Consider the following 24,911-nt stretch of genomic DNA (forward strand, 5'->3'; position numbering starts at 1 on the left):
AATGAGCAAGATTTGGCCAATGTTTCTCATAATACCTCAGTGTTTCTTCCATTAGGTTGGGTAGATGCTCACTAAGATCTTCTGCTGATCTGTATTACTTAACATGCGTTCAAAGTACCATCATCCATTTCAAATGTGTGAAGAAAATGAAGCACGAGTCCTGAGTGGTTCATGCACACGTCTAGATTTGGAAACCACCAGCTAAATCTATACCCACAGATCGAACGCAGTTGTGCACATTGAAAGTGGCCCAATATGGAGAGGTTGTATCTGCAGATGAAGCGGCCATAAAGGGCGCTCTCATGTTTGCTAAAAAGTGCTGTGACGTCTGTTAAACTAAGCTGTCACCAGAGGAGGCCCAACCTTTCTCGTCTAATGAGCGTCATGTAAAAATGGTTGTATTGGCACCATCATGGAGTTCAGGGCTGCAGCGTCCTTGCCACAGGCAGGTGTTTGAATTCTTAACCGCCACCTTTCTGTGTACCAGGAAATTTAAGCTATGTGCATCTTAAGAGGGAGACACGACACCCCATGCTAGGCATTGACGTGTCTGCAAGAGATTTTGCTGCTGATGTTGTTGTTGCAGCGATGGGTGGTGCTGTTGAAGCCGGTTGGGTTTGTCATCCTGAGCCATTTTGGAAAGTGTGCTGTAAAAGCTGTGTTCAGGAAGTTGGAGCCTGTTTCTTGTGCCATCAGTGGTCCATGAACACACTCTCATACTGATGGTAGCTTTGCTATAGACTGTGTTGAACAAGTACATCACTATGTTCATCTTTTAACTTGGCCTGACTACAGGTACACCAAGCAAACAGGTCATAATGTGCCATGCAATGCAGACTGCCCAATTTCCAGCCTGGTTCTTCAAAACCAAGCTGGATAATATGTCAGGACATTCTGCGTTTTATCATAGCTTGGGCAAGGAAAGAATTGGGAATGGCATAGGTAGAAATGGCATCAGTTCTCATTACTCCAGAACTCTGGCATGGGCTACAGGTCAGATAGCCTGAGCTCATGCTCAGTCTCAGACACAGAAATAAATGCCATGAAAAGATCCAGGTTTCCTTCTGAAGCAGGCAGATAACTCTGAATTCGAAGTTGTGGTCAAACTTGCCCTTGTGCAAATTATGCTGCCAGATGAGTGCAAATAGGCCGATGGGCTCTAATACCCATCGCTGCTGTCTGTTAGCGTCTCACAGCCGTGGCTGCCTCTCAAAACGAGGGCAAGAACCACTCGTAAAGTTGCAGGCTTGAAACCTGCCCTTAAAAAACTGACGTGGCAAAGACGGTGTACTCTCCCGTGTTAGAAAATCTAGAGATGTGAGAAAATGACACCAGAAATAGATTCTTATTGCATATTTCATATTTTATTTGGTCATCTCTAAGGTCCCTGCCTGCTGCCTTCTACTGCACCAGAAGTGTATCTTCCGGCATACTGAAGCTACTGTCCTACAGTGGTAGCGACCATATTTTACAGTGGCAGTGTTACAAGACCAGTGATGTCAGTGGGCATTACAGGAGGCCACCCTTCTTATTTGGTAGCTCGTACTAAAGCCAAGGCATTTTAAAAAAGGACAGTTTCTGGCCCTGATTTCCTGCCCATATTTCTCATTGCAACATAGGAAAGCATTTTTCACTACTGCTGATGGCAGGAACTTCAGACGCCGCCTCGGGGATGTTTCATTGCTCAGTGTTTCTCCCAGTGTAATCTGTGAATTTTAATTTGCGGCTCTGCCACCTCTGCTGGCTGTGTACTTTCCAGTGTGTTTTGCGTAATAGTCCTTAACTGCTCAAAAGGGTCATCTCTGACTCTGAGCTCACTGTTTGGTTTTTTTTTTAGTAGGGTAGCACAAACATTTGGACATTTGTAACTGAGGCTCGGACGTCACTTCCATTGCAAACCATCAGTATCTGTAGTTTTTGATATGGCTTTTCAAAATAGATTTTTGGTGAAATATGATGATCTATTTTGTTTCCAAGAAAAAAATTAGAATTGTTCTCTCTTTCTTTAAAAAACAAAGAGAAATTGGCATCTTTTGAATAATAGATCTACTTTCTTCTCCTGTCGTGCCCTTGTCATTATTTTTGATAGGCCCTGTCTTTATCCGTATTAGATGTAATACAAGTGTTTCATTAAACCCTGTGACACGTTAAGGGTTAGTGGATCCCACTGATGGAAGGAAATGTCTGTGGCAGGGCACAGCATTTCCTGCTACTGGGGCACTTCCACCAATGGAACAGAGGTACGCAGTCATGACATTAGGAATTGTCTTTAAAGATGTTAGAAATAGAAAGTGCTACATTTAAAAGCCAACAACAGCATAAATCAATAATAGAGGCAACGAGACCATTTCCTTTTTGGGGAAGAGGGGGATTTTTTAACCCCTTTTTAATTGGAACAGTGCCATGCAGTTATTTTTACAGTTTGTGTTTGCTTTATTTCTATTATCATTCTCCATTTAGATTTTACTCCAGTAATTGGGGAAGATCATTTTTATTGGTAAAATTCTCCTTTTAAAGTTTTACTGAATGCACATTGAACATTATTAAACACGTTATTACTACAAAAGACAAATTATTTCTGAAAAAATGCAAATTCTTTTGTGCCTTTATTCCTCTTTAGGACCTGATGATGTCCAGCAAGAAAAAAATATGTGTGCTTTTATTATTTCCTTCCTTTTGTTTTAAGGAGGGAGAGCTGATTGCTTTTGGTGCTACTTGCTTAGAGCGTCCAAAGCTTTGAGCTCAGTTTTGGAGAACATTAAAATAAGCCCACAGGAGGTCTTGTAAAAGTTGTAAGAAACTGTAGGCATGTCTGCTGAGTGAATTACATGAGACAAATTGCCAGGGTAAGGCTGCAAGGTTCTAAACTTGTTATTTACCCTCTTCTATCTTTAAAACAATTCATTCCTGCCCCTGATTTCACAACAGGTAAATGCAGGTTTTGTAGGGGGAAAAATAAATTAATTAGACAAAATATTATTTAAAACTGAAAGAATTGTCTGGATTTGTATTCATGTAGTTAGAAGGAGCATCTGGCCTGTCCTTTTGAAAGTTGGGTGACTGGAAGAATATAGTTTAAAGATGCAGACTTTGGCTTTTTTAAATTTCTCTTCAATGAGACTCAAGTGCATCGGGCGTTATTTTTTTAGATAATTTGAATTTTAATATTGAAGTTGTTCTTTTATAAAAATCTTACATCTTGAATCTCTGAGAACATTTACTCATTTTTTCCAGTTTATTAACCCTGTAATAAGTTTCAGTAAATTGCACGAAGGACAGTGCATATCCACCATGTGCAGAGTGTAAATCCCACATGCGTAGTATGTGCTCAGTAACTGTCTCACTGTCTGTCTGGTTAGTGTGTTGTATGTTCATGACCTGCCGGCCTGCTGGAGCATCACCACTCTGTAAAGCTGCCATGGTTAACTGAGTTTGAAATACACCCACATCAGCCATAGTGTTTTCTAGATACTTCAGTCCTTTTCCTCCTTTCCCAGCACAGTTAGGATGGAAAGCTCAGAAAGGAGCTGGGTGAAGAGTTGGGGTTTACTGGATCCACTTGTGCTAAACTCCTGCTGTGATGCCCAGCTGGGCAGGACAAGGCAGCGTTGTGGTGCCGCGGTACATCACCTGCATCCCAGTGTCACACTCCACCACCTGAGGAATCTGTCTTTGAAGTTGCTCTGCCCAGAAGCTACTGGAGAGGAGGGCTTTTAGTTAGAAGGGATTTGAGCACCTTCACTGAGTCCAAGACCGTTATTCAGAAGAAACATCCATTCTCACTCACATATCTAGAGCGTAGGTGGTGTTGGGTTAGTACTGGATTCTTCAGGATCCCCGACCATTGCTGGTGTGGGATGGAAGGTTCATGCACAGTGGTTGGCCAGCATAGGGGGGACTGTCTGCAGTGTCTCCTTACATCAAAGTGATAGATATGTGTACACAGGTCTGTCCAACCCAGATGTCTGAAGAACTGTCATAAGGGAGCAAACTTCCTGGTCAGCATGTTGCTTGGGAATGTTGGCTGTTGGTAGGCTTTTGTTGAGATGTTGGGTTTTGATAGAACATTAGGAAAAGCTGTTTGTCTCTTAAAGTAAATCTGTGCTTTCCCAGCTCCTTCCCTTTGTTTCCTGCTGTCTTCTTTTAGCTAGCAGTGGCCTTCTTCAGGCACCACCATAGCAGCTCATTGCGTGCAGCAAGGGGAAGTCCTGAGCACTCCCTGTGCGCTCTACCATCTTAAGGCCACATACCCTTAGTTCCCCACTTGTGTCTCCTCTTCTGTGGCTGCCTTCTCTCTTAGCAAGAGTAGGGCTGTTACCAACTGTATTAGTTACCTGCAGAGGGTAGACCCCAGAGTACCTCCACGTATGGCTGGGGCAGTAGCTGTCCTGTCCCAAATCTTCTGCTTCCCTGCTGCTGTCATTCCTGAGGCAGCACGTGCCCTAGGAACAAGTGGGACCTTGCTCATCTGCAGAGAGGATCTGCCATGAAAAGGAAGGAGGAGTGTGGAATTAGGGGTCTTCATCACACTTGGCCACAGTGCCTTCACAAAGTGCAGTGGAGAGTGGGTGCTGTTGATGTTGGAGGAGGTTGTGTGGGAGTAGGGCCTGTGATGTGTAGGAGACAGCATTGTTGGGACAAGAAGTTCTTCCCCAAGAGCGGGTAGGGAGGGAAGGTCCAAACAAGCTTTGTGGACATTTGAGGAGACCTTTCCTTTAGAAACAGCTATAAAGAGACTTTCCCAAATTTTGCCCTCTGACGTTGACATCCTATCTGGTCGCTGTCCATGAAGAGCGATCTGTAGCATCATCTGAGTAAGGCCTTAGTACATCTTGCAGGAGAACTAGAGTTTATCGTAGTTTTATATTGGGTTTCCCTCAGCATGTAACTGGATGCATTAATAGTGACATGATCCCGGTGTGACCTGGACTTTAATGGGTTTGAACTTGGAACTGTTCAAGCATTAAGAAAAAGCCCTTGCTCCCTGCATGTATTCAGCAGCTGCTTTTTATATGCAGAACCCGGAGCTGCAGAGGTTCAATGGCGGTGTGTTTTCAACTTTCAGATGAAAAGGACTAAATAACTGCCAAAAAACCTGGGCTATTTCTCTCCTGATGCAGATGTGTGACTGCCAGGACGTGTGTACATCAAAAACACAACGTGCCTCTGGGCAGTTTAAAACCTACTGCTTTGTTTTGTTTTGCTTCAGGCAAACAAAATGTCAACCCCTCGATCTTGGAAGAGGGTTTTTACTGTTACCGGGTGCTTTGTGTGGAGCCTGAGCCCACAAGTCAGGATTTGGGGGTCGTTTCCTACCTCTGCAGTTGACTCACTCCGTGGCATGGCTACTGTTTGTTCTAGACAAAGCTTTCTTGTTTTTTCTTGACTTGTACATTGCCAGCTGTGCATGATGTACCATCCAGAATATGCTCTTTATCCTATGTCAAACCATAACTGTGGCAACAGGGCTGTGATTTGATTTTCCCGTCTGCAAGGAGAGCCAGATTTGCCCCTTGTCCCCCAGAGGGACATTGCAGGGTAGGTTATCTGGCTGCTGTGTGTGCAAGCAGCTCAGAAAGGTACAAATTGTCCCTTTCTAAAAAAGAGAAAACAAATAACCCCCCCACCAAAATCAACAACAAAACAAACTCTGCAAGGCCTAATTGTTGTACGGTTTTGGAAAGCGTGTCCCATTCCTCTCCTTGCCCAGCCACATACCCAAGGCAGTTTCTTTACCAAGTTTCCACTTGAAGGACATTCCATTTCCAAGGTTAGCAGGTACTTGCAAACAGGTGGACATGAGGGAATGGCTCATGCCAGCTTGGCATTAGTGTTTCACATGGAGCTCCACAGTAATGATGGAGACTTGCCACCAGAGTCATTCCCGTGGAATGATGGTGGGACGACCTGGAGTAAAGATGTCTCTTTGGAGAGCTGCTGACAGATTTACTGACCACCAGGTCAGACAAGATTGCCCTTTCCTTTTGGTATTAAGAATTGCTATGCATCCAGTTTACTTATTAAACGGTTAGCAAGTTGTTGTGTTGTAATGTGTCCCCATCATGTCAGCAGAGTGACCCTGCTTTACCCCTCTCCCTCCTCCCCAAAGCCAGGGCAGACCTCTGCTTTGGGGCATCCATCTCCAGCTCTTTCATAGAGTCATAAAGACATTCTGCTTTTGTGTATAATGCTTTTCTTTTGCTAGGGATGTAAATCTTTGGTATATAGACCTTGGGTTGAGGATTTTCTTTAAAACATTAATGAGCGTTTTAGGTTTTGGGGGAAAAAATTACAAGTAATGATGACATTGAGTAAAAACGTAGCAGCTAAAGCATATGTTCTGTTGGTTTGCCTTGTCTTATAGGAACATCATTTTTGCACATCACTATTAACAATGCAAACACCCTGAAATGCTAATAGCACTAGTAAGCTTTTAATTCCATGGAATTTATTGCTTGCTGTATTTCCATGAATTTATAACGCTTTGATTCTTAAGAGCCCCATTTAATCAGTTTTGCCTGGCACAGAACATAATAAACAACTTGCTGGTGCTAAAGTGCCACATGGGGGAGGCTGCTAACAAGAAAGTTAAATGCTTCTGCCACTAGCAGTTTCTTCGCTGTATTTTTCATGAGCTGTTACTACCAGTAATGTACTTTGCTAGCTTTAGAGCAGTGGTTAAACACAGTGACAAACCAAACAGCACTCCGGCGCTGTAAACACCCAAAGCAATACCATTTTTGTTCAGTGCTTCAGTTTAAACCAGGCTGGAGGCTCAGTATCGTTTTATAGTGATCAGTGATATTTTTTTAAAGGCCTTATTTTTCTTGATACTTTAATATAGGACTTTTAGGAGTAACTGGTGAGTGGTGCTGATCAAGAAAAACAGTGCGGGGGGAGAGAGAAAAAAGAAAGAATTGAAATACCTTAAAACCCAGTTCTTGTTTGTTTATGCTGCTTGGTCATAAAAGTACAAAAAGACTGTCTTAAGTAGAAAAATACCAGATTATCAAGTGCTTTAAAGCAGAAAATGTCATTTGAGTCTCCAAACTGCACCAACTTTATATAATTACCCTTTTAATTATCCCCAGTGGCCCATGAAATTTGTAAAATAGAGCATTGAGAGTTTGATTTACTTACATGTTGCACTTTAGTGTTATGCTCTTAATGAATATTGTTTAGTACTAATGTCAAGCGGGGATTGCTGAGTGCTATAGAGAGGTGCATGCTGCAAAGCTGGGTATTCAGAGGGGAATTGTGGAAACTCCACCTTAAATGGAGAGCATGTATGTATGTAAAGCAATATGCTATGATTTTTGTTGCCTGAATAGAAACTATATTGATTTTATCCTCTGCATGGAAAGTAGTTTACTATATTTTCCTTATTTAACTATGCCAGAGAAATAAATTTTTAGGGCATTTATTTGGTTCTGTGTCAGCATCTTCCTTATTACGGAGAATACTTGTGTCCTTCCTCTAAAGGACCAGAACATAGAAGCAAGCTCTTTAATTTGCTCTTAGGACCTAACTGGTTTAGCCTATGGTAATGGAAATAACAGTAATCAATATTTGATGTGGGGTTTCTGTGGGGTATCCAAATACCATTTATTGGCAAGAAATTGCTAGAATAAGATTGGGGGAAATGTAATCCAAAGTGTGGTCTAAAAATCCAGCTAAATGAAACAGGCATCTTCAAAGGTGAATGGAGACATCAGTGAACAGTAACAGTAAAAAGAAAGAAAGCAGAATCTGAAGGGTTAGATAATAGGATGTAATAGCTGGTGACCTCTAAATTATTGGTACAAATCTGAGCAAGGTGGAGACTCAGCAGAAAGTATTTGCATTTGAAAATGGTCTTAAAACGCTTTCAAGTGATGGTCTGGTCCTCAGGACCCATCCGCTGACACACTGGGGAGATTTGATACCGTAGAAGGATGCGCTGTCCTCCCTTTGCCTCATGTGCTGCTTTTTCCTTTCACCTTTTAATGTGGTAAGTGTTACACACAGCATAGAAATGCTTATACAGGAGGATGGACCAGAGCTACAACTCCTTCAGCATCTCTAATAATGTATATGACCAGATGTCTGCAGAGGATGTGGGAAAAGCCTGAGGTTTTACCTTCCTTCCAAAATTTTTGTTTGTGTTTTCCTGCATTCACTGCTGCAGCGGTGTTGGTATTCCTCGTTTCTGGCTCTGCGCCGCTTTCATTATCCTGCTGAACTCATGAGATCTTAGCATGGCTTCAGATTTCATAGACCAATTTGTACAGCGTTGAGTTAAAACTTAACTCTTAAATTCTTTTTCCCGTTTGCGAATATTCCTGTACGTTTGTGAGAATGATACCTAAGTACTGTAGTTGGAGGAGAGAAGAACAGCAGCAAGACAATTATTTTGCAATTCTCAGATCTTTCAGGAAAAAAAAGTGACATTCAAATAGTGGCTTTAAATGAATGTCAAAACCCTATTTACATCCCAAGCACCAATATTTTTATGATACCATTTTTTCTTAACCAGAAGAGGTGTGTGATGTACAGCTGACATTTGGATGGGTGAAGTCATGGTAATTGTTTATGGAGACAAATTTCAGGGAGCTGATTTCTGAAATCTGAATTTATTTACACCTGAAAATACCTTGTTGGAAAGAAGCTCAAGGGAACAACCTCTGAAGAGGCTCATCAAGCATTTTAGTACAGTGCTGAGCACAATGGAGCTCCTTTTTGGTTTGTCCTGAGGCCCTGTAATAATAAACAAAATTACTGCTAATAAATGGAGCCTTGATTTGAAGTCGTGCTGGCTGCAGGACACAGGCAGTGTCAGCTTTCAGTAAGTGCATCGAGGCTGACCTTGAACTTGTATCTGCTGATAAGAGCAGTGCAATAGCCCAGTTGTATCTGAGAGCGTGTCGCAGTGCTCAGCGCTGCCGGGTGGCTTTGCCGGCGTTTCTTCTCACCTTGTCTCATGCCCTTTCTGTGGCCAAAGGCTGGATGCACAAGGCTCTCCTGGTGCTCAGAGTGGTCTCAGCTGCAACACTGTGTTAGGAAAGTCATGCTGAATCTGGTAGGGGAACATGGCAAGATCAATTAGTTGTATCAGAAGTGGATATTTCGGCTCCATTTTGTTTCAGGGGGTATGTTTTCTGTCTTCTCTACCACCATGCATGGGTGTGTCACTCCCTTCCACTTGTACAGCTTTCTAAATGCACGTGTGGTATCAGACCATGCTTTGGTCTTAATACACCAGGAGATGATAGAAGACAGTGTATTTGTCTGTTTTTTGTCTACTGAAAGGGTCAGAAGCTTGCCTGAAAGCCAAGTTGTGTGGCCGGAGATTACAAAACATTTAGTTTCCAAATCTCATTTTTTCCTGTTGAAACTTCTCTTTCTTGCTTTAAGGCAAGATTCATCTTGAACAGGCCCAACTAAGATGGTGCTCATAACCACACTGGAAAACGTCCCATGGCTCGGAAATGCAGCTGGTTGGAAGGAGGACAGGTTTTCAGGAGCAGATAGGGTGCTTTCAGTTCTCACCCCATCTCACTTCATAGTCACACACAAGCATTGGTGGGTCATGGTGACAGCATGGTCTTGGCACCAGGTATTTAACAAAGGTACTAATTAGTCATGATGCTGCCCTACCACAATGGGTGGTTGCAGGTTGCCATCACAAATCTTGCATTTAAGAGATCATCCCTGTGTTTCAATTTTGTCTGGGCATCAAAATTTGGGCAAGAGTTTATGGCGCTTTTAGAGCCATCGAACTGCTCTTGTGGTGATTCTTAAATAAATTAAAAAAATCCAAGGAAAGTAGAAAAAAGCCAAACCCCAATCCATTAACTCTGTGTTGTCCAGTGCATTAACTCAGTATTGTCCTTCCAGAGTAGTCTGGCATCACGGATGTGGACAGAAATGTGAACTTTCACCTCAGAAGTAACTGAGAATAAGTGGAATTTCTGAAAGGCGGTTTTACTGCTGTCTAAAATTGGAAGCATGAAGTGGAAGGTTAATAAGAAGAGAACCCTCTGAACCTCGTGGTTAGACTCACAGTTAGCCACCCAGCTGAGGAGGGGTGAGGGAGCCAAGCCAAAACCATCACAGAGACTCCAAGCAGATCACTGTAGGCATGCTTGTTTTCAAAGCTGGTAGGAAATGGTTTTCTTAGGGAAAAAAATGGAATCGATATTCTTTCAGGAGCCAGTTTTCTGATCTCCAGTTAAGATGATGAACTTGTACTGGCCTGGAATTTCGGGTCCTTTTTCACTATTTTTCTTGAGCTGTAGTTTGTACATTTGCTGGCAAATCATGTATTTTTGCAATCCTGCTCACCTCTTGCTTTTAAGGAAAGAAAGGAAAACCGAAGTAAGCTGATAGGTTTAAATGCTCTTTAGCTCCCTTTGCAGATGCTTTTGCATATTCTGGGCCGATCTTGCTTTGTTTTAGGTGTTGTAGCATATTTGTTACACTTTGTGCAATCATTAGCATTAATGGGGATTTGCGAGTGTAACGAGGGGAGAACGTACCCCAGAGTGTATTACTTAATTTCCCTTTGAAGTGGAATGAAGTTGTCCAATTGGCCATATGCTGTGATTTGCCATCGTTACGAGTAGTTTTTGACTCCTCCTAGAGTAGCTTAATCTCTCCTTGGGAGCCTACAATTAATCACATTGGATTGTATAGGGCATAGATAGATGCCACCTTTAAAAGCGCCGGTAAGTTTCTGAGGCACCTTTTCTAAGTCGGGAGCAAGAGGTGCACAGTATAAAAGAACCATTTGCCCCTGCCAAAATTGTGCACTCACATGATTAGCGAGGCATGGTATTAAATTATTTGAGCTTTGTGCATAAATATATACCGAGATAAGCTTTGTAACTGGGGATTTTGACTATAGTTTTCTTCTTCATGGGCCAAATACTCTGCTATAGGTCAGGCTATGAGAGTATTTCAGTGGAGCTCTGCCCAGGCATAGCAGCTGAAGAGCTGGTCCTCCTTGCATGTATGTTGCACTGTCCCACACCCAAAGAAATGCCTCCTCGTGTTTTACGAGTGGACTTTGCAGCTTGATTGGAAATAGAAACACAGTAAACAGCAACTGTGTCTCAGAAATATCCCCAGCAACACAACTGTCACTATTTCAGCTTCTTTCCAAGGCCCCTTCTTGGGGGGGCTGCTCTGCAGCTATATGACAAGCACTGTAACATAAGCTGCAGCACCAGCCCTGGAAAATCTTGTAGTAAAGCTAACAAATATCTGCAAAACCTTGTTTGTATGTATGTGTGCTTACGTTTGAGATGCAAACTTGTATTTGAATGTGCTCGGCTCCCTGCAGTATATAGCTGCAGAGCTATTTCTAACATCTTGGAAGAGATGGGTTTGTAGTCTGATATTTTTTTTACGGTGTTTTTCTCACCCTGATGATGTTTATTAACCTGTTCCCTGATGTCCAGTTACAAGGGATGGGCGCATAAAAGTTTACATGAAAATACATTTCTCTGTAAGTGCTTCTCTCCCTGCGATTCCTCTGCAGCTTTAAACCAAAACCAGTTCCATCCTGTTTCATCCTTTACTCCTCAGATCTGATAGAGAGGAGGGATATTTCGCTTTGGTCTAAAAACCCACCTTGTCCTTTCCATTTTTCACTTTGGTTTGCTTGTCAATTTGCAGTAGTGGGTATCACCAGCCATCAGAGCTCTGTTGGGAGCCCACTGCCAGGGAGAGCATCCTGGCTCACCCTTGGGATAGCAGGAGGCACAACCCTGACTCCTGCTTTTTATTCCTTCTTTTTTCCTCTGAATATGCCAGCATATCTGAAAGTCTCCTTGCTGACCACTAGTGACTTGAAGCACTGAAACAGAAGCTTAGAGTTAAGGACGATGATTATCTCTTCTGCTTCACTCTGCCTGAGCTGGGACCTGCAGCCAGGCTCTGTGGATGCGGTTCAGTGCATTTGGGGACATGCTGGACATGAAGGATTGGCCTATTTGTTAAAAGAGCTGCCAGCGGCAGCCAGCAATGCTTTGGGCCTGTTGTGTTTTCCTCAGCAAAGAGCAGAAAGAGGGCAGATGGGAATATGGAGGGCATCTTGTTAGACTGAACCAAGAAAGACAGAAGGGCTGAGCTGCAGCGCTGATTCTGTGTCCCTGGGGCAGAGATGTATGTGTGTGGGAGAGCGATGCACCTCCATCTTCTTGCTCCCACCTCTTTTCCTTAAGGGTTTTGTGATGCTCTCTGAGTTTAGAGGCACACCTGTGAGCCAGCAGCCTTGCAAGGGCTTCATGGTGGAGAGGAACGTTGTCCGGGGTTTATGTCCTCTTTTGTCCAACTTACTTTAAAGTGTGAGCTAAAAAGATGCTGTAGTAATTGTTTCGAAGCAGTTTTGGAAGAGAAGCTCTCTTGTAATGTTTTCGTTTCACTGCATAGCCACCCCCTGACCTGCCTTGTTTTCTCTACATTAGTTCTGTCCCCTGCCAGAGCAGAACCTTCATGGCCTTAACTAAGGCATTTAAAACTGATGAGCAGTTTTGGAGTGCCTAACTTAGCGACACAGAGATTCCAGAATCAGTAGATGGATTTTGGGCAAAGTCCTCGTTCTTTGCGGCAGATTCTGCTGGTTGGGTTTGGCTCACAAAGGTTTGACAGGGAATATCTTGATCCACTTTTTTAAGGGTCTTAGTCCAGCCTCTAAAAGACAAACGTACCAAACAGTAAAAACAGGCTCTACCCAGAACCGTTTGTCTGGTTCCTTTCCCTAATGGAGCTTTTCTCCTCTGCAACACAAATAATATGTTTTCACCACTGGAATCTTAGCTTGAATATGAGATGTTTTCAAAAAATGGTTTGACCCCATGTCTGCTGGTTAGCCAAAACCCATTAAAAAGCAGTTTGGATGTAATGATGTGTAAATTGAGCTGGAGGACTGTTTCTTGTCTCTTCTACCCCATCCCAGTAAGGTCCATACGCTGGCGTAGTGCGGTGCTGGAGCACCAGCAGGTTCTCAGTTTGGGAGGAAAATGTGGGAGGTGCACTCAACCACCTGTACAACCAGCAGCCACCTTTAACCTTTGGTATGTCATCGTGACACACAGTGTTTTAGGAGCGTTAATTATTATTTCTGGTACCCGAAGCAGGGATTGTGTACACTCGGCTGTTGTGGAAACAAATCAAAAGACAGTCCTTTCCCTAACCAGTGCAAAAGGAAATAGGTTTTCTGCTTAATTTGTACTTCAAAGGGAAATGATTTTGAACAACTAATTTTGGGGGTTTTTTTTGGTCTTGTTACATTTTATTTCCCTTCCTCCTCCCTTCCAGAATCTCCTGTGTATCTGAATCCATTAAAATAATGGTAGCTGGGAAGGAAAGTAAGGCCAGGAATAGGTTCCAAGTGCATGTTTACAGCTGCCCTCCTCAAAGCATCCAGTTTGCTTCAACACTGAGTCTGTTCTCCATGAATCAGACCTTTTGTATGTGGATGGACCTGTGCAATGTCCAAGGTTGAGAAGGTTTTTGTGTGTGTGTGTGAATATGGGTATATGCTTCTGCACATGTCCATCAAAACTGTAACTTTAGTGATTATTATTAACATTTTGTCTTTCCTGATTATTTTCCACTACTTCTCTCCAGCAATTTCTTTCTAAAAGGCTTCTGTCGAGAACCATTAACGTTGGTGGGTTCGGCCACCGCTTCTGGGCAGTGCAGAGGGATGGGAAGAGGGTATGACTTTGCAGAAACACAGGGTTTACCTCCAACCACGGAATTCGGGCTGTAAAAATGATGAGCATCTCTCTTCTGTCATCCGCAGATCTGACAGTTTTGTATAACTTATGAATTAAACATCTGGGAGGTGTATATGTGTTTTCTTCCCTTTAACAGTCACCAAAACCAGATAAGCTGTTGAATAATTTTCAGTCATCCAGTAATGTTGCAGCAAGTTCGGGGAGCAGATCCTTGGAATGTCTCTCTTGCAGAAATGGCAGAATTGCCATTAGCATTAGTGAGATCAAGGTGGCTCCCAGTGCTGTGCCTTAACCACGACACTTTAACCTTCAACTCGCTGCAGAACAGACAGGACCTTTACCGCAGAGGTCTCATCAGAAAGATCCCGACAGAGTAAACAGCATTACACTTAATTTATCTACCCCAGAAACATGAAGGGCTCAGTCGACCTGATGGGATCTGTGGTTCCAGGGAGTCTAGGTATTTAAAACCTGATGCTCAGCCTGCTAAGCCATCCCCTGCAGCTTTCCTTAGTGCATAAGATATGAAAAAAATCTCCTGTCCTGCAAAACAGATATTAAATTGGATACTCTTTCACCCTGCCACGATAAGAAATGCGGCAGAGAGAGGCAGGAAAATGGAATGCTGGTTAGAAAGAAAATATATTTGAATCTAACATAAAAATTGGTGAGATAGGAGGATTTTCAGTGCTAGTAGCAATACCATCCCCAATGAGTTGCTGAAAATTCAACTCTCCCTGTAGTTTTTGCACTGGATTGTGAATAAAACTGGTTGTGATTGATGAAGCGTTTGGTGTCTCACTGTAAGTTGGTCAAGAGGGACTTCTAAATCACCCAAATGAAATATTGCATTATCATGAACAGTAACATGTAACTGTTAAGTATGCTGTTGCTTATCATAAGCTCAAGCTCCTTCGGAGCTCTACCCAGTAAGGAATCTTTGTAAGCACTGGAGCAGAGAGCCTCCGTGCGGGCCGGCTGTACCCAGCCTTCCCGGTGGGACACATGAGGTTGGAAGGACCATTGTGCTGCACTTGAGGCCTTGTTGGCATTGTCATGGGGAATGAGCAGGTCAGCTGAGGCAACGGGCAGGGGGCTGCTTTGGGTTTTGTTGTTTAGAGATGCTGGCAGGAGGAAAAGGCAACAGGCCCTTGTTTGCTGGAGGGCATGGACCTGTTGGTTAGATGCGGAAAGCCTTAGTGATGAATTACTGCCTCCTGTATAGGGCTCGTTACATAGTTTTATTGCATATTGGAGGGGGTTTTGGCATAAAACTTTTTACCAGTTCTGTGCATAGGAAAATGTATGAGAAAACAAAGTTGATGGTTCATGGGAAAGCAGCAAAATAGCATTAAAATATGTATATAATTAATTTCTACTTTCTTTACTGACACAAGGAAAGAGACCAATGTTGTTCCTGTAAAAAGAAAAAAAACTTCTAGAGTGACCCACACTTTCTGTTGAAAAGCCCTGTTGTTCCCAATACAACTAAATGCCAACCCAGTTGGGCTGAAGTTTTCTGTGTCCAGACCTTTCCACTAAGACCTTGCAGCTGTTTCTCAGAAAAGGATTAGAGAAATAGATGCTGCCTGGCTGTGTGAGAACACACTGAGCACCCGCTAGCCAAGCAGCCTTAGGATTTCCCGTGTTTTGGGGCTAAAACATGGAAATGGGGAGGGAGGTCACACAGAAGTCGGGGATTTTGCTTTGCACCTACCTGCACAGTTTGATCTCAGGTTGGCCAACCTACAGGTCTCCAAAAATGTCTCAAACTGAACTAAACCCTCTAGTTCCTCCGTAATGAACAAAAAAACATATGCACGAGATAGGTGATGTGCTCAGGCAGTCATGGTTCGTTTCTCTCTGGCCTCGTTGTCCCTGTCTGCTTGTTTTCCTGCTTCCTGAGCTGATGATGTCTCTTCTCTATTCAAATCAGGTGGCTTCCTCTACCCCACTGTCTGGGGGTCAGAGACGAGGGGGCAGTAGGTGAGGGATGGTGCCACCCACCTACCTCCCACTGAAGTCTTTTACCTGCTTGTTCGCACCTCTGTGCTCTAACGCGTGTGAGCGTGGTGGCTTCCTGAAGCTCAGGTTGCTCACCATGGCAGATCAGCTGTCTGTTTTCAGGAGTATATCAGGAGTTTTAGATCAAGCTTTTTGCCAAAATCTTCCCTGTGGCATAATCCTGAGCAAGGAAGAGTTCAGTGAAAATGGTTAAAATTTGGCAAATTTAGTACTTACTGAAAGCAAGGTAATGAAGATGGGACACGGTACATGGCGAGCTGTTAGTGGTCACACCTATTAGGATACTCTGTGTGTGTGCACGCTGCTGGAGGCTCTTTTCAAGTATGTGTGTATCATATTGTGAAATACTAACATTTTAATCAGTATAAAGTTAGAGGAAAACCTTCCATGTGTGTCAGAGGCTTGGATCCTGTTGGGGTGCAATAATACTGCATGGGGGTCAGAGGAATATGAAAGAGAAGCTCTTCCCTCGTACTCACATGGGATGTGCTTTGCTTCTCACTCCTTCACTTGCAAGTGTGAAGTCCTTCGATTTGGCTCCGTGACACCCCTAAGGTATGGAAGAAATGCCTCCTGCTCCTGCTGGTTTCATTGCATGGTCAGGTCAGAAGGCTGATCTTAAGTGGTAGGGGAGAGGGGGTTTTGTGGACAGCAGCTAAAGCCACTGTGGAAACTGCACGTGCTGGTTTTGCAGCGGGTGTTTTTATGGCTCGGCAGCGCGGTGGCCTCTGCGTGGTCATGGCCAAGGAGCCTCCATCTGACAGCATACGGTATTTACAGCATGGAGCAACCAGTCCTGCCGCTGGTCCCCCCCATCAACAGTGATCTTAAGTCGTGCACCTAAACTGAAACGGTCATTAAACTTTTATCTGAATAGGAAAGCTTCACGTTTTCTCAACAGAACAGATTCTGTGGCTACTAATTTATTGCTGCAATTTAAGAAACAGACGTCTGTCTGACATGTGCCATGTAGTTCAGTGGGTCACCAGTGACATCATACTTAAAATCGCTCCCTTTGCAAACTGTGCATTTTGTGTAAAAGCTTTTATTTATAGTCAGTCATTAAAATTGAGACCTGATATTTACTTTTCCTCTGATAAGAGTGAATATGAACAGAAGGTACCTTCTTGTTACCACCAAGCAGTTTACCAATGGTGCTGTTCACATGCAACCTTTTTAGAGGAATTACATTAGAACTGTTATGGGCTTAAATTGTTAGTTAATACATTTGTGCTTCCACTGCTGAGACTGGATTCAGCATCGATGCATGTCACAAGGGGTGTATCTTCTGTCTTCCTGCTTCCTCACAGGTCTTGTCATCATCATGGAGCAGGTAAAGCCTGTAGTTTGTGCTGGAAGTGGCAGACTTGCAGAGAAGTGCGGCGTTACCAGGATTAGGAGACTTTTGGAGGGGTTGGTGTGTTGTCTGTCATTCTAAGGTGATGGTAGCAGGAGGACTGAGGAGGTCTGGGTTCTTATCCATGTGTGAGCATTTTGCCGTGTCAAATTGGGAATCATCCTGTTGCCCAGCCCCTGAGGTGACATGTTTTACCCAAGGCAGGGGGACTGCTAACACGGTAAGGTGCTTCTCTGTAGAGCATGAACTGCCAAAAGCCACGTGCAAGGTCCCAAAGGATGCACTAAGCTGCATCATAGGGACATGTCTGAAGAAGGGCAATGAAGCTGGTGAAGGGTCTAGAGAAAAAGTCTTATGAGGAGCAGTTGAGGGAACTCTGGATGTTCAACCTGGAGAAAAGGAGGCTCAGGGGAGACCTTATCACTCTCTACAACTACCTGACAGAAGGGTGTAGCGAGGTGGGTGTTGGTCTCTTCTCCCAAGTAACAAGCCGTAGAACAAGAGAAAATGGCCTCAAGTTGTGCAAGGGCAGGTTTAGATTGGATATTAGGAAGAATTTCTTCACCAAAAGGGTTGTCAAGCATTGGAACAGGCTGCCCAGGGAAGTGGTAGAGTCACCATCCATGGAGGTATTTAAAAGACATGTAGATATGGTGCTTGGGGACATGGTTTAGTGGTAGACTTGGCAGTGCTAGGTTAATAGTTGGACTCTGTGTTCTTAATGGTCTTTTCCAGCTTGAACTGTTCAGTGATTCTATGTCATCACCAAATAACCACTGAGCCATAAAACCTACTTGCCATGTTACGGAGCAAGACAGACTCAAAGAGCCAGAGATAACAGCCCTCTTCAAGGATTCAATTCCTGGGGTGTCCATGAGCTCTTCTCCCATGTTCCTTCATCCTCCCCTCCCGACATCCTACGTGTGATGTCAAATGCCCCTTCCTGTGGCCACATGGAATATAATACTCTGTGAGTGCTTAGAAATGGTGAACGTGAGCGCTGGTAACTTTTCCACACTGGGTTTCTCTGTGGGAGTACCAGAGTGGTGCGGGCTTGTCCCAGCGCAGCAGAACAGGCTCGGCAGGACCTGAGCCCCCTCAGCCCTGGGCTTCTCACAGGGCTGCGGAGTTCTGCCCTCTTCATGGAGGCTCCTGGGTGGAGGGAGGAACCCTTCAAAACTGAGTGGCTGTTTAATAACTGTAATGAAAATTTGGAGCAAACTCTACACATTGCCAGCTGGCTGAACTGTGCAATATACTTTCTTAATATTAGATAGGGCTGGGTTGGTTTTTGCCCCCCCCAGATCTGACTGCTAAGATCACTGGCCCATTTCAATTTTTATTGAAACAAATAAACCCAATAAAAACACTTATGCTGAGAGCTGAAGCTCCACAGTAAAGAAAAAAACAAATTACTCCGTATTGAATTTATTGATTTATTTATTTACTCCAACTGAAAAATTGAGTATTGTGTTAATGTATTTTATAAGAATCACAGTGCTTGATGAAATGGCTAATTTATTTTAGTGTATACATAAATAGCTAGCAATTTTCAGTGAGACAGGCTAATGAAAATGATGCTATGAAATTGTCTATACTATGAGGAGTGATGGAGTCAAGTTATTATTGGTTGAGTGCTACGACGTAGTGAACTGGCCATCATGTCTTTGAACTTTTGAACTGCTACTTGGCCATGTGATTTATTGATTTTGATATCAGCATGTTCGGATTTTTTGGGGGGGGAGGTTGCACATGCAGCGTAGCTGAGTCACGCGCTCTGTAATTTTATAGATGTTTAGGTTAAACAAGATGGTTGAAAAACGTGAAGTGTGTTAACGGAGCAGGCTTACGCCATGTGGAAATGCAGAGAGAGATGCATGTAGGTACCATTAGATGTCAACACTGATGTTCTGATTGCTGCAGATTAGCTGAGTATGAGCGAATTTGGCAGGGTAAGTGTGCATCATATTTGTCAGAGAAACGTTGCCTTTGTTCTAAATGAAGCGTGTGAGCTCATAGCGACTTTGTTTGTCTATCTACCTTAAACCTCTCCTCGTGGCGTTATCACGTCGGTGCCTGGTACAGGCAGGGAGCATCAGCACTCTTTTGTCAGCTCTTACCAGAGCAGTGCTCCATTTTGCCGGTGGAGGATGCTAACTGGTGGTACAGACAGTTCAACACCTTGTGTTGGACTCTTGCACCGGAGAGCTGCCCCGATCCGCCGTCACCAAGACGTGCAAACTTGCTTCATCTTATGGCTGTAATTCTCTCGCAGGCTGGCTGCTAGTGCTGAGCCTCGGCATGCAGTGCAAGGAGATGCTACACTTGTTGTTCTTGGTCACTTGCTTAGGACATGGAATCGAGGTAGTAAAATAATATTGTTTGACTTCAAGTGTTTCCCTGTGGAGAACTTCTCTCTCGATCGTGCTCATAGGGGAACCTTTGCATGGCGACTGCTTTGAGCTCTGTTTCTGATTAAACCAAATAACTTGACACCTGCAATTTACAATTCGCCTAAAGTGCTTTATCCTGTAAACCCAGCAATTCCAAAGCTTTAAAGCCAGCAGACTTGCAGGGGTTTGCACAACTTAGCTCATCCCGCCAGTTCACTGCGATCGTGTCAAACGCAACTGGACTTTGCTGATCTCCTTGCCCCTGCTTTCAAAACTGCAATTTTAATGCCTGTGCCCCCCCATCCCCCCTCACCTCCTTGCTCTGCTGTGGTCTCAGAAATGCATGGGGGCATTATTGTAAATTATTACATTTACTTGTTCGGTGATTGAAGTGCCATGTCTTTATTTGGATGTTAGCAGCGCTCCCCCTCCTTTTCCCAGCACGACCCAAAGCATTTTCAGCAGTGGGACGCTGGTACCACTTGCCAATCCCCCCAGTGTCCCTTTTCCTCCCCCTTTTTCTTCCTTTTGATTCTTTTAATTTTAATTTTTTTAATTTCTATTTTTTTTCAAAAAGCTGGCCTTTTTAAGCCAGGAACCAAAACTGGTGGGAAGAGGCTAAAACGAGGGTTGACACCAACACTATTAGCTGGAAAAAAAAGAAAAAAGAAGATTTCCATTTCATTGCAACGCTGTTATTGTTTACTTTGCCATACACATCCTAATATGGTTACCTCCCTGTCAAAGCGGCCGAGCCGGGCCGAGGGGCCCCCTCGGGGAGACGCTTCCAACTGCTGCTCAGACAATAAGAAACAAACGGCGCAACTCCACAAAAGGGCTGCCCGGAAAATAAGTGTCAAATAAATCCTGCAGAACTCTTCCTGCCCGGCTCCCGGCCCCCCCCGTATGTAACCTGCGCGCTGCCCGGCGGGGCTGGAGGGGGGCGGCGGCGGGGCGCGATCGGCTCCTCGGCTCTGCCCGCGGGTCGTCCCGAGAGCGGGGACGGGGTTGGAGGCGGGGGGGGGTGTGGGGGGGGGGCGCGGCGGGACGGCTGCGCGCCCGCGCAGCGCTGCGCGCTGCCAGGTGCCGCCCGGCGGAGCCCCCCCCGGGCCGTCCCGCTGCGCGGCCGCGGCGGCTCCCGCGGCGGGGCCGGTCCTTATCTGCGGCGGCAGAACAAAGGTAGGGTGTTGAGCTCGGCGCTCCGGGGGAGGGACGAGTTATTTTTGGAGGGCTGTCTTCCCGGTGCACCACTGGCTGACCTAAAAGGAGAAGGGAGGAAAGAGGAAAAAAAACCAGCACCACAACCCACCGCCGAACCCCTCGGCGGAGGCGCGGAGGGAGCGGGCGCGCAGGGAGCAGCTTTACGAGCGTAGTTTTATTTTTATGCAACTTAAAGAAGCCGGATCCCTCTCCCCCTTCCCCCCCTCCGTAAAATGCCCTGCTATTTCTAGAAAATTGGCGTTGCTAAAATACTTTAATCTGCGTGCTCTGTTTTATTCTCTTAAATATTGGTTTATATTTTTTTGGGTGGTTTTTTTTTTTTTTTTTTTTTTTTTTTTTGCATTTGTGATTTTATATGCACATCTTCCTCTTAGCAGCTATGAATTTCTATGAATTCTAAATAAGCTTTTCTAGGGATGGAACGTGAGGGGTATTTTTACACGAGGATTTCAACTTTTCGGTTGACATAATCCAAAGGTGCCACTGCCCAAGTGCTCCGTGCCCTGCGAGGAGTCCCCACGTTTCTTAAACCATCCCTTAATGTCAGATTCTTTCTTCCTCTTTTATTTTTAAAGCCTGTGTATTATTCAGCTTCAGTGGATGCTCTCCTCTTCCTGCAAACCGAAACGCTCTTAGGTTCTGCCGTGCTCCTGGGTTTGTTTTGGAAACGTAGGAAAATATTAATACAGAGCAGTAAAAAAGGAACAGTGGTGCGGAGCCGGCAAACCTGTGCGCTGTCATGCCGGGAAGTACAGAGGAGCAGATCCATAATTCAGTGCCAGAGCACATGGATTCATGGTGATGCAGACCATGGGCATTATGTAACTTTATAAGAAACACATTTTTGATCGTAGGAGCGGACACTGCGCTTTGTAGGTAGAAATATCAGATCTGGGTAAGTCTGAGGAAGAGCACTTTGCTTCCAGCCTGTGTGAAGCGGTATTGTCTCCAATCCCTAAAATTCTTACAGGGTTGCAGGAGGGAAGCATCTTCTTCCTAAATCGAGTAGCATTCAAAAGAATCTCTTCGATACCTGTTGTGTGCTTGGTTGCTTAATCGGCTCTCCCTCTTCCTGACTGCTGCCTTCCCAGTTATTACGGGATCTCTAGATTATTTTTTTTTAGGAAGTCTCAGTTCCAGGGCGAACCTGGATAGCCAAGCTGTGCTTTCCATCCTCTTTTTCTATTATTTCTTTTTTCCTGCATATAATTTCCTACATATTATCATTTCCTACATATTCCTGCAGGTTTTTTCTCTATGCCTCTCCATTTATTTTCCTGTTGAGCTGTGCAGCCTGACCTGTGCTAATCAGAAACTCCTTTTTGTAACGTAAGGCCAAGTCAGATAATGTAAATAAACTTTTGTGCTCCCAAACTTCTATCCTATAAAACTGGGATTAATTTTTCTTAGAAAAAGAAAAAAAAACCCAAACATTACAACTCGCCAGTGATAAACACAAATAAATGTGTTTTGTAAAATCAAAGGGAGTCTTTTTAAACACATTTCTAGTTTTTGCTTTTTGGGCCGTGTAGGGGATGATAGGAATTAGTAGCCTTTAATTAGACGTGGAGATATTCACATTTTACAGGGATTTATGTTAGAACATGGAATGGCGGGTGGCTTGTTTCCTCATTATGAATACTCCCTGCACATAATGAGGTTCATCATTAGTTGATGGAGTGAATTTGCCCTAGCTCTACCTTGAAAGGCACATAATTTACATACTACTTCAGAGCTTAGGCTTTAATGGATTCCTCGATGAATAAAATGAAAAGCTACTTTCTTTAAATTTTTGAACAGTGTTTTGATAATACGGATTTAATAAGACATTCAATTTCCTTGTTAAGTATATTTGAAAGTGCATTCCCAGTTTTAGCACAAAATATACTTCTTCATGTCTTTTCCTATAATATTGGGTGCTACATAATCAAATATATCATTTTTGGGGAACATAGAGGGATTATTTTACTCGGCTTGTGCAGGTGGCACTGGGCTCCTCTGGCCTGGTACCCTCATGGTTCCTACCAACACCCATGTGCTGGAGCTCACCTGTACTGATAAAATAGCACAGTTTGCTCCTGTGTTAAAGCTCACTCTGCCTGAGGAGTGTTTTAACTGCATATTTACTGTGTACATTTGCAGCGATGGATCTGTGGAAATGTGTTGCTGATTGTCAGGCTGGCAGTGATAAACCCGCTGGTCCCACCTCCCTATTTATTTTAATGAGATGAGAACAGCAAAAACTTCTCTGGTGCAGTTCCACCTCTGAAACTGCTGCGTGGATATGATTAGATTAAATTGAATTGTAGGCTGCTTAATGTGTTATCATGTCATCGGCTCTCTCCAGCCCTGTAAGAGTTAGCAAGGTGCTTCTTCCTCTTCTTCTTCCTCCCCTTTCACCATCTCTACGCATGTCACGGTCAGCACCCCTCCCCTCTGACACTTGCTAGTGCGGCAGTGGAGTTGAGAGGCAAAAAATACAGGGAGAAGGCTTGTTTTGATAGGATGTTTTACTACCTGAAAACGATGAGCATATATTAACATTAATAGAATAGTCTGTGTCATTCTTTTTTAGGCAATTTACCTCCGCTGCAGACCTGTCTGCTTGAAAATCTTTCTCTGTTCTAAAACATATATTTGTTTAGGGAGTTTTCATTGAAGTGTACATGACAATTACAGCTGTTCATTAACAAAATTGGGTATTTGTTTTAAACTTTAACCAATCACTTTGATATGCTAATTATGGTGTAATTTAATTTGAGCCCTGTAATGATGATGCCGTTATTATGGACATAAATGATGCAGTTAAGCTGAGAGTAATCTCATTTGCATACTGTACATGCCAGTAAATTAAGCCCTTTCTTCGACTGCTTCAGCTTTAATTTTCCACTTCTTTTCACACAGCGCCTTTTCAGCCAGTCTCTTATAAGCCCACTTTGTAATAGTGCTGATGACTGTTTGATGTGGAGAGTTGCTGCACCACAATAATGCAAGACACAAGATGTAACATTTAAAGGATTCATTATCTTACTGAGTGTTGCTTTAAGAAGCTGGGATTAACAAGGGTGGAAGTGTCCTCTCCGTGGAGCGGTGCAGGTCTTCCCAGAAACAAATGCTGTCTTCATTTTCCCCTCTCTTTCTCAGTGTACCCCAGCAGTGGAAGGGAGCAAGGCCTTGTGGTGTTTCTTGGGAGTAAGCCAAAACACCATCATAGCTCTATAGACAACATGAAGGGTTTGACCTTCTCTGTAGGATATCCTGTGATGCTCCACTGTTGCAGAAAAGTTACTGGATACAATTTACAATATTACAGAGATGGGAGATACCAGATTACTTCTCAGATTGGGGTGTGCGGCCTCCAAATCTTACCTACGCGAGGTACAGTGATGCAGAAATGAAGTCTGCATTATTGTTTTTTTCCATTCTATTCAATCCCGGATTGCTCGTTTCGTGGCCCTTATGTGAGTTGAACTTAACATCAGGTTAATTTTGAGTTTAGATTTATAACAATGATGTTCATACGTTGTTACCCCTCCCAGTACTGGTGAGAACCTGGGTTTTGAAAGAATAAAAGTCACCAGCACCAAGCAAAAATGAGTTGCGTAAGTGCTGACTTAAACGGTTAATCTTTTCCAATTTACCATGTTGTCATTGAGCTAAAGTATTCTCATAACACTGTGGCATACAAAGAAATCATGTGAAATAAACAGGGCTCTTTTTATAGCCGCTTACTATTATGGTTAGATATTTTCATAGTTTAATACCTCTGGAAGTAAAGCCCGTCTCAAGTTTTTAGCAGCAGTTGGCCTCTCAGAAAGCCATTGTTGTGTGGGTAACCAAGTTAACTAAAGATCATTATTAAAACCTTGCAATCCTTTCCTTACATAGGGTCCCATAACCAAAAATAGCTTGTGCCGTTGCCCACAAACATGCAAGTTAATAACTTCCTGGGTGAATAGTGTAAAAACTGCTGATTTCCAAAGCAGGCACGTCACCTCTGCCTCCACCCCTTCACGGTACGCAGCAAACAGATGGGAGGGTCTGCTGTTGACCAACTGTCCAGCATTTAACGAGACTTCAGTTTTTATGGTTGTCGCCTACACTTGGTTTCAGTTCTGCATTTCTCACATGCCATGTTGTTTTCCAGCAGCCGTTCCATGGTAGCCTGACAATGCACATGTGCTGTGG

General features: G+C 43.7%; 1 protein-coding gene across 16 annotated transcripts in view; it reads left to right on the forward strand.

Annotated features, from left to right (window-relative positions):
- The window catches only part of FOXP1 (forkhead box P1), a 387,257-nt gene that overhangs the window by 166,706 nt on the left and 195,640 nt on the right, over positions 1 to 24,911 (forward strand). The window contains exon 1 of one of the 16 annotated variants that reach the window (XM_030501113.1): positions 20,652 to 20,681. The exons of the other annotated variants lie outside the window; for them this stretch is intronic. The gene's annotated coding sequence lies outside the window, so the exon portion shown is untranslated. Of the gene's footprint in view, positions 1 to 20,651; positions 20,682 to 24,911 lie in introns of those variants that run through there. 16 annotated transcript variants of the gene reach the window in all.

Source organism: Strigops habroptila, chromosome 11, assembly GCF_004027225.2.
Source record: "Strigops habroptila isolate Jane chromosome 11, bStrHab1.2.pri, whole genome shotgun sequence".
NCBI lineage: Eukaryota > Metazoa > Chordata > Aves > Psittaciformes > Psittacidae > Strigops > Strigops habroptila.